We start from the raw sequence: 7,692 nt of genomic DNA, 5'->3' as shown, positions 1-7,692 counted from the left end.
CATTTTTAATTTCTTTCATCAGTGTCTTATAGTTTTCTGCATACAGGTCTTTTGTCTCCCTAGTTAGGTTTATTCCTAGGTATTTTATTCTTTTTGTTGCAGTGGTAAATGGGAGTGGTTCCTTAATTTCTCTTTCAGATATTTCATCATTAGTGTATAGGAATGCGAGAGATTTCTGTGCATTTATTTTGCATCCTGCTACTTTACCACATTCATTGATTAGCTCCAGTATTTTTCTGGTAGCATGTTTAGGATTCTCTATGTATAGTATCATGTCATCTGCAAACAGTGACAGTTTTATGTCTTTTCTGATTTGGATTCCAGTTATTTCTTTTTCTTCTTTGATTGCTGTGGCTAAAAATTCCTTGAGAATGATGTTGGCTGTGCGTTTGTCATTTATGGCCTTCATTATGTTGAGGTAGGTTCCCTCTATGCCCACTTTCTAGAGAGGTTTTTAAAATCATAAATGGGTGCTGAATTTTGTCAAAAGCTTTTGCTGCATCTTTTGAGATTATCATATGGTTTTTATCCTTCAATTTGTGAATATGGTGTACCACATCAATTGATTTGCGTATACTGAAGAATCCTTGCATCCCTGGGATAAACCCCACTTGATCATGGTGTACGATCCTTTTAATGTGCTGTTGGGTTCTGTTTGCTAGTATTTTGTTGAGGATATTTGCATCTGTGTTCATCAGTGATATTGGCCTGTAGTTTTCTTTTTTTTGTGTGACATCTTTGGTTTTGGTGTCGGGGCGATGGTGACCTCGTAGAATGAGTTTGGGAGTGTTCCTCCCTCTGCTATATTTTGGAAGAGTTTGAGAAGGATAGGTGTTAGCTCTTCTCTAAATATTTGATAGAATTCACCTTTGAAGTCAGGTCCTGGACTTGTGTTTGTTGGAAGATTTTTAATCACAGTTTCAATTTCAGTGATTTTGATTCATCTGTTTATATTTTCTGTTTTTTCCTGGTTCAGTCGTGGAAGGTTGTGCTTTTCTAAGAATTTGTCCATTTCTTCCTGGTTGTCCATTTTATTGGCATTGAGTTGCTTGTAGTAATCTCTCATGATCCTTTGTATTTCTGCAGTGTCAGTTGTTACTTCTCCTTTTTCACTTGTAATTCTATTGTTTTGAGTCCTCTCCCTTTTTTTCTTGATGAGTCTGGCTAATGGTTTATCAATTTTGTTTATCTTCTCACAGAACCAGCTTTTAGTTTTATTGATCTTTGCTGTTGTTTCCTTCATTTCTTGTTCATTTATTTCTGATCTGATCTTTATGATTTCTTTCTTTCTGTTAACTTTGGGGTGTTTTTTTTTGTTCTTCTTTAATTGCTTTAGGTGTGAGGTTAGGTTGTTTATTTGATATTTTTCTCGTTTCTTGAGGAAGGGCTGTATTGCTATAAACTTCCCTGTTAGAACTGCTTTTGCTGCATCCCATAGGTTTTGGGTCGTCGTGTTTTCATTGTCATTTGTTTCTAGTTATTTTTGGATTTCCTCTTTGATTTCTTCAGTGATCTCTTGGTTATTTAGTAGTGTATTGTTTAGCCTGCATGTGTTTGTATTTTTTACAGTTTTTTTCCTGTAATTGATACCTAGTCTTACAGCGGTGTGTTCGCTAAAGATACTTGATATGATTTCAGTTTTCTTAAATTTACCAAGGGTTGATTTGTGACCCAAGATATGATCTATCCTGGAGAATGTTCCATCAGCATTTGAGAAGAAAGTGTTTTTTTGGATGGAATGTCCTATAAATATCAGTTAAGTCCATCTTGTTTAATGTGTCATTTAAAGCTTGTGTTTCCTTATTTATTTTCATTTTGGATGATCTGTCCATTGGTGAAACTGGGGTGTTAATGTCCCTTACTATAATTGTGTTACTGTCAATTTCTTCTTTTATGGCTGTTAGCATTTGCCTTATGTATTGAGGTGCTCCTATGTTGGGTGCAGAAATATTTACAATTGTTATATCTTCTTGGATTGATCCCTTGATCCTTATGTAGTGTCCTTCTTTGTCTTTTGTAGTAGTCTTTAAAGTCTGTTTTTTCTGATAGGAGAATTGCTCCTCCAGCTTTCTTTTGATTTCCATTTGCATGGAATATCTTTTTCCATCCCCTCACTTTGTCTGTATGTGTCCCTAGGTCTGAAGTGGGTCTCTTACAGACAGCATATATATGGGTCTTGTTTTTGTATCCATTCAGCCATTCTCTGTCTTTTGGATTGACCATTTAATCCATTTACATTTAAGGTAATTATTGATATGTATGTTCCTATTCCCATTTTTAAATTGTTTTTGGTTTATTATTGTAGGCCTTTTCCTTCTGTTGTGTTTCCTGCATAGAGAAGTTCCTTTAGCATTTGTTGTAAAGCTGGTTTGGTGGTGCTGAATTCTCTTAGCTTTTGCTTATCTGTAAAGGTGTTATTTTCTCCGTCAAATCTCAATGAGATCTTTGCTGGGTAGAGTAATCTTGGTTGTAGGTTTTTCTCCTTCATCACTTTAAATATGTCCTGCCACTCCCTTCTGGCTTGCACAGTTTCTGTTGAAAGATCAGCTGTTAACCTCATGGGGATTCCCTTGTGTGTTATTTGTTGTTTTTCCCTTGCTACTTTTAATATTTGTTCTTTGTTTTTAATTTGATACTTTGATTAATATCTGTCTTGGTGTGTTTCTCCTTGGATTTATCCTGTATGGGACTCTCTGTGCTTCCTGTACTTGATTAACTATTTCCTTTCCCATATTAGGGAAGTTTTCAACTCTAATCTCGTCAAATATTTTCTCAGTCTCTTTCTTTTCTTCTTCTTCTTCTGGGACCCCTATAATTCAAATGTTGGTGAGTTTAATGTTGTCCCAGAAGTCTCTGAGACTGTACTCAATTCTGTTCATTCTTTTTTCTTTATTCTGCTCTGCATTAGTTATTTCTACTTTTTTATCTTCCAGGTCACTTATCCGTTCTTCTGCCTCAGTTATTTTGCTATTGATCCGTTCTAGAGAATTTTTAATTTCATTTTTGGTGTTGTTCATCACTGTTTATTTGCACTTTAGTTCTTCTAGTTCCTTGTTAAACGTTTCATGTATTTTCTCCATTCTGTTTCCAAGATTTTGGATCATCTTTACTATCATTATTCTGAATTCTTTTTCAGGTAGACTGCCTGTTTCATCTTCATTTGTTAGTTCTGGTGGGTTTTTGCCTTGCTCCTTCATCTGCTGTGTTTCTCTGTCTTCTCATTTTGTTTATGTTACTGTGTTTGGGGTCTCTTTTTCTCAGGCTGCAGGTTCGTAGTTCCCGTTGTTTTTGATGTCTGCCCCCAGTGGCTAAGATTATTTCAGTGGGTTGTGTAGGCTTCCTGGTGGAGGGGACTGGTGCCTGTGTTCTGGTGAATGAGGCTGGATCTTGTCTTTCTGGTGGGCAGGGCTATGTCTGGTGGTGTGTTTTGGGGTGTTTTTGAATTTATGATTTTAGGCAGCCTCTCTGCTAATGGGTGGAGTTGTGTTCCTGTCTTGCTAGTTGTTTGGCATGGGTTGTCCAGCACTGGAGCTTGCTGGCCGTTGTGTGGAGCTGGGTTTTAGCGTTGAGATGGAGATCTCTGGGAGAGCTCTTGCTGTTTGATGTAACGTGGGGCTGGGAAGTCTCTGGTGGTCCTGTGTCCTGAACTCAGCTCTCCCACCTCAGAGACTCAGGCTTGAGCACCAAGTCCCTGTCAGCTACACAGCGAGGTACGTGGGGAGTTTCTTTCCTTTTGGGAAGTCTGAGGTCTTCTGCTAGCATTCAGTAGGTGTTCTGTATGAGTTGTTCCACATATAGATGTATTTTTGATATATTTGTGTGGAGGAAGCTGATTTCCATGTCTTACTCCTCTGCCATCTTGAAGGTCCTCTATAATGTTTAAGGTGTATAAAGCAGAGTTGTGTTCTTCCATATGGTATCTATTAGCAACATGTGGCTTACTTAACGTCACTTAAAAATTCACTTTCTCAGTAATACTAGCCGTATTTCAAGTGCTTGGTAGCCACATGTGACCAATGGCTACTGGGTTAAATAGTGCATAATCAAAACATTTCTGCCATCACAGGAAGTTCTGTTGCATATAGAGAGATGCGAGTATTTTTCTCCATTAAGCAAGATGTGAGTTAGCCTAGGAAAAATATCAAGAGCCTTTAGAATTTTATGTCCTTAGAGAGGAATATAAAATATTCCATTTACTTGCTTCAAAATTAAGAATATGAGTCATAAAATTTTATTGAATAGCTACAACAAGTCGTAAAATCTGAAACTCATTTCCTATTATAATAATGTGCAGAGGGAGAGAAATCAGGGAGAGTAACAGAGGGACAGAAGCATACTCAGTCATTTAGATACACATACACATGCACACACTAGGACAGATGGGGGAGGAGAAGGAGCCCTGATATAGAAATGGGGAAAGAAAGGTGGAGGACAGGGAGAGGGGAAGGAGAGGAATCAGAGGCAAAGCCACAGATTTCACTTTTAACTAAGGGGTGTGTTGCCAGGAGGTCACAGATCAGAGCCCAGTGTTGCTGAGAGTTTGCATGTTATATCTTCCGCCCTGTGACTTACTTTTTGTTGGGTCCCTGCTCTCAGCATTTGGAATGCTCTCAAGAAGGCTCCTTGGAGTAGCTGTTTGCAACCTGGCCTGCAGAGTCCTAGAGCGATGGTTCCCAGGGCCATGGCAGCAGCAGCAACAACACTGAGAACTTGTTAGAGATGCAAATTATCAGGCCCCACCCAGCCACTCAGTGAATCGTGAGCTGTGGCTTCCAGCCCTCTCTTGTAAGAAGCCCTCCAGAGATTTTCATTCACATTCATGCTTAAGCGTGAGATCGTCTTTTGCCAGTTACAGATGAGAATGGGAGGGTCTGTAAACTCCTTGAATTTTTTTCTGGAGAGATTCCTCACTTTGATCAAGTGCTCAAAAGAATCTGATCCTGCTTCCCACTAGAAGCTAAAATCATTCCCTTATGTTCTACACTATGAGGATCAGAACTCTGTGCCCAAGTAAAATCATAATGGGCCGTGAACAGCCCATTACCTGAGAAGTCAGATGAAATCAAGCTGAGAACCACATCAAGTTGGGGTCTAACTTATTTTCCTCCTCTTTCAGGAATTTAACCTGATTTCCATTCTCTAAAAACTGATTTTAGAGCCTGGTGATAAAGAAGTTTGCATCAAGGCGTGCAGGTGCCTGATGTAGGGATTAGATTAGGGCAATCTTCGAAGAAGGAAAGCTCTTCCTTTGCCTCCATTCCCTACCTCAGGGACACACAGAGGCATTCAAAGGATCCAAATGAGAAATCCAGCCTTCCCCACCTGACATATTGTATTACTTGCCTTGGGTGGATGGGGATTTTCTAGGTGTAATTAGTTAACATCTATTAAGCAAGGCCATTTATTAAGTACTGCACCCTGTGGGACCTTAATACACTGTAATGGATGACAGCAGAGGCAGCATCTTTCTAGTTGGTGCTGTCTCAGGGTAGCCTGGTATTCTGTTGACTCCATGGTGGCCTGAAGCTTATGGGAGCTTTTGTGCTTGAGGATATAATGCCTAATAGTGACCTCTCAGAGTTTTCAATTTGGAGAGTGACTGCGTGCACTCTGGTGGTTCACGCAGCTATTGTAATGGTGACTTATCCAGTTCAAATTAATCCCAGCCCTGTGGGACTCCAGATCTTCAAAGGAGTACTTAATCAGCATGTATGTGTCTGTGTGTGTGTATGTATGTATGTATATGGTATATTAGAACTGGCTACATGTAAGGACTGGGTTCTGTATGTGACCAAGTATAGAGGGAGATTACCAAGCAGAAGAAATGACGTCCTTTTTTTTTTTTGCAATTCATGTAACTTTGTAATAGCTAACACCTATCTAGAACCATTCTAGTAGGTAGTATTTATTGGGTATTCAGTGTGCCAAGCATTATGCTCAGTATTAGACAATTTCTTAGTAAATCCTCCTCCACCCCCCAAATTAGATACACTGTTGCTCTCAGTTTATTGATGATGATACTTGGCTTAGAGAAGTTCAGTAACTCTACTACTATCACACAATGTATTTTTCAGTATAGGCCAAGAGCTGTAACAAACAATCCCAGTATGTCTGTGGCCTTAAGGTTTATTTCTTGCTCATATCCAGTCCCATGCAGGCTAGTAGGGATGGGAGGACTGAGGGAAATGGAGTTATGTTCCATGCAGCTATTCAGGCTTCTTTCCCTCTTGTCTCCACCCTCCTCTGGGTCTTGGAAGGTTTTGATGGGCCAGACCTGGAAAGGGACACATCACTTCTATTCCAGAACTCGGTCACAGCGCCACAGTAGACTATGATGGAGGCTGAGGAAAGCGGTCTAGATGTGGGACTTGGGAAGGAGAGGAGAGCAAGGATATTTTTGAATACTAGCAGCTTGTAAGCAGCAGAGTTGGGACCCAAACTCGCAGTTATCTAATTCAAAAGCCCTCTTCATTGTGAAGTCAAAACTGACATTTTGCCCTGATTCCCTTATAAATAAGCATGTGCAACATGCTTAGCAGTTATGGGGAAAAACCACTTTTTTCCCTGCAATAAGCTAAAAATAAGATTACCTGTCTAGTTCTAATCCCCCAATGAATGACATCTTGCACGTTACCTGTAAGACTGGACTCATCTGGCTAGAACTTTAGCCTTGACTTTAGTAAGACTGATGTCTGAAGAAATGGTACAACCTTTGTGGATATGATAATCACATGAGAAAGTTGCTATTTTTCTACCATGAACAGACTGATGGCAATCTTTTCTCTTTAACACACACACACACACACACACACACACACACAACACATACACACCCCTTCAAACTATTCCTTCTGAAGTCTGACTTGTATTTTATTGCAAGTAAAATTTGATTTTCTAAATGCTTTTGTCTTTGTCTTTTTTTTGATAACACATCAGTTCTGACTTTCAAATTTATTTTTTCTCTTGATTAACTTTCCCAAGTATTTCACTTCATGCAGTAGTTGTGTTTCTAAGAAGTTCTGTGTGAAACAAATCATTTTCAAGTTGAACCAATTTGTAAATCAGTGGAGGAGCTTGCTGTTTAAGGAAAAGCTCTTCATATTTTCTTTGGCTTAGTGAATGGCATTGGCACTTTAATCAAGTCAATAGTTCCTACATAATGTGCACATCGTTATGAATAGCAGGATTTCAAATTCAAATGCTTTCATGGGTCATACATTTAACAAGTATGTAAAGTGGCTACATATAAGGCAATAGGGAGTGGTAAGGACTAGGGGTAAGTGGAAAATAGATGCCCGACCTAAAGGTGCGCAAAGTCAAAATTACTAAAATCGCCGTTCCAGTGAGGAGAAAATGTGTATATGGGCTGCACTGAGCCAATACATTTAGACGTGATGTAGCATAATTTTCATCCATTTTGTTAGGCCAAAATATGTATTTGATAAGATGTAATAACCTCAACTGTCAATAGAGTAACCAAAGAGCAAATTACTGTTGAAGAATGCACTTCAGGTAACTCAAAATTTTCACTGCTCTGTGTATGCACGTATCTGCAAATAACTGTGGATACCACAAGTATTGATTTTAGGGTTACAGATACACTGTAGCAGGTAGGCAAATGTGTAAATATGGAATCCATGAATAATAAGGATTGAGCATATTTCCAAAATGATAATAGTTACCACTTATTGA

This window comes from Orcinus orca, chromosome X, assembly GCF_937001465.1.
Source record: "Orcinus orca chromosome X, mOrcOrc1.1, whole genome shotgun sequence".
Lineage (NCBI taxonomy): Eukaryota > Metazoa > Chordata > Mammalia > Artiodactyla > Delphinidae > Orcinus > Orcinus orca.
The sequence above is the reverse complement of the archived record's forward strand: the minus strand, read 5'-3'. Positions refer to the sequence as shown.